Source organism: Triticum aestivum, chromosome 6B (assembly GCF_018294505.1).
Source record: "Triticum aestivum cultivar Chinese Spring chromosome 6B, IWGSC CS RefSeq v2.1, whole genome shotgun sequence".
NCBI lineage: Eukaryota > Viridiplantae > Streptophyta > Magnoliopsida > Poales > Poaceae > Triticum > Triticum aestivum.
In genome coordinates, this window is record NC_057810.1 from 282683480 (window position 1) to 282686373 (window position 2894).

Genomic DNA, 2894 nt, shown 5'->3' on the forward strand with positions numbered 1-2894 from the left:
TGCTCGATGGGCTTCCTCCGGTCTTGGCAAAATCGGTGGACTCATCGCCGACGGCACCCTCTGACATCAGCAAGGTGCATCGTCCACGTCTGCAGCTCCGTCATAGCGCATTTTTTTTTGCGCCTCCGGCTTTGTGCGGCTTCATCATCCACGACGACCACACCATCGAGCACGACTACCTCGACCACGGCTACATCACCATGATCGGCTACCTCGACATTAAAGGCTACGTCTACAACAACTCATCGGCAACAACTCCAGTCAACAGCGTCCGCCTCGTCACTTGCGTCCACGACACTCCCGCTGTGACTGCGGGAGGGAATAGAGGAGAAGGCAGGAAGGCACCAGAAGGGGACGCAGTCACCGCCCTAGGTGCCGACCCATCAGAGACGCAGTTGATGATGGCGCGGCGGAGAAGACGACGAAAGCACAAGAGTTCAAATTCAGTCAGTCATCGTCCGCTTCACTCCCGCTACGACTGAGGGGGAATGTTAGAAGTATAATTATGTTTAAGTTAGAGATTAGAAGTTAGAGATAGGATTGGTTTAAACCACATGTAACTTGTCTTGTACTCCAAGTCTCTACCCCTCTTGTATTCCTATATATACCCTACACAAGGGTCAGGTCAATACAACACATAAACATTAGTTATCCAATATTTTCTACATGGTATTAGAGCGGTTAGTCTCACGACGCCGATCATAGGTTCCTTCCACCACTTCCGCAGCGCGCCGCCCCCGAGGAGATTAATCTTCTTTCCCCGGGGGCGCGGCACTAGATCAGTTACATAGACTAGATCGGTTCTATACATTAGTTTAGATCAATTTCGAAATTTTCAGCTTCATAGATTAGATCTAATTTAGCCACAAATAAATCCCACGATCAGATCAAATTCCAGTGAATCAAGTTAATGTCAATGTACACGGCTGTGCGTGCCTGCGGCAACGCATGGGGCACGAGGTGGACATCCGCGTCGCAAAGGCCAGTTCGTCTGCACTGACCAGGGACGCCGACGCGCTTCGGCTCGCAACGACGACCAGCGCCAAGTGCGCATGGGCTCTACATCGACAATCCGCCCAGCCATGCCCCGCACGGCCGCAGTCCATCGGCAAGACCGCAAGAGCCTGCAGCCTCATCGACTCCATGGCCCATGCACGCATCAAGCAGCAAGAACACGGCCATGTGCACATGCATACGTGCGTGGCAACACTGGCCACAGGCCTGACTCGCCATGATGAACATGCGTATGGCATGAGCCGTGGACTCCAACCACGGCCCTTCTGCAGGGTCGACCGGCAACGCGGGCGCCTCGCTGCTGTGCGGACACGCGCGTCCGATCACGGGAGGGCGTCCCTCTCACGCAGAGATTTTGATCCGATCTACTCCGCTCCACAAGATCTGCAGCTACCTCGGTACGTACATGGCGGCTACACGTCCGGCTACACCGAGCCGACCATCGCAGGACCGAGGCCAACAACAATTCATCACCGACACTTCATCGCCAAGGTCTTCATCAACGTGGTCTTCATCACCATCATCATCAACACACTACCGCCGCCTCGTCCACAAGATGGACATCTAGCGTCCTCTGACAGACTTGTCTGCAAGACGCGACCTCGACGACGGCATCGACCGCGTCATCCATAACTACACGACTGCATCGACACGGCGTCACTACAGTGACGACCCTACACGGCCACACGGTTCTGGCAAAACCGATGTGTGCTCGATGGGCTTCCTCCGGTCTTGGCAAAATCGGTGGACTCATCGCCGACGGCACCCTCTGACATCAGCAAGGTGCATCGTCCACGTCTGCAGCTCCGTCATAGCGCATTTTTTTTTGCGCCTCCGGCTTTGTGCGGCTTCATCATCCACGACGACCACACCATCGAGCACGACTACCTCGACCACGGCTACATCACCATGATCGGCTACCTCGACATTAAAGGCTACGTCTACAACAACTCATCGGCAACAACTCCAGTCAACAGCGTCCGCCTCGTCACTTGCGTCCACGACACTCCCGCTGTGACTGCGGGAGGGAATAGAGGAGAAGGCAGGAAGGCACCAGAAGGGGACGCAGTCACCGCCCTAGGTGCCGACCCATCAGAGACGCAGTTGATGATGGCGCGGCGGAGAAGACGACGAAAGCACAAGAGTTCAAATTCAGTCAGTCATCGTCCGCTTCACTCCCGCTACGACTGAGGGGGAATGTTAGAAGTATAATTATGTTTAAGTTAGAGATTAGAAGTTAGAGATAGGATTGGTTTAAACCACATGTAACTTGTCTTGTACTCCAAGTCTCTACCCCTCTTGTATTCCTATATATACCCTACACAAGGGTCAGGTCAATACAACACATAAACATTAGTTATCCAATATTTTCTACATGGTATTAGAGCGGTTAGTCTCACGACGCCGATCATAGGTTCCTTCCACCACTTCCGCAGCGCGCCGCCCCCGAGGAGATTAATCTTCTTTCCCCGGGGGCGCGGCACTAGATCAGTTACATAGACTAGATCGGTTCTATACATTAGTTTAGATCAATTTCGAAATTTTCAGCTTCATAGATTAGATCTAATTTAGCCACAAATAAATCCCACGATCAGATCAAATTCCAGTGAATCAAGTTAATGTCAATGTACACGGCTGTGCGTGCCTGCGGCAACGCATGGGGCACGAGGTGGACATCCGCGTCGCAAAGGCCAGTTCGTCTGCACTGACCAGGGACGCCGACGCGCTTCGGCTCGCAACGACGACCAGCGCCAAGTGCGCATGGGCTCTACATCGACAATCCGCCCAGCCATGCCCCGCACGGCCGCAGTCCATCGGCAAGACCGCAAGAGCCTGCAGCCTCATCGACTCCATGGCCCATGCACGCATCAAGCAGCAAG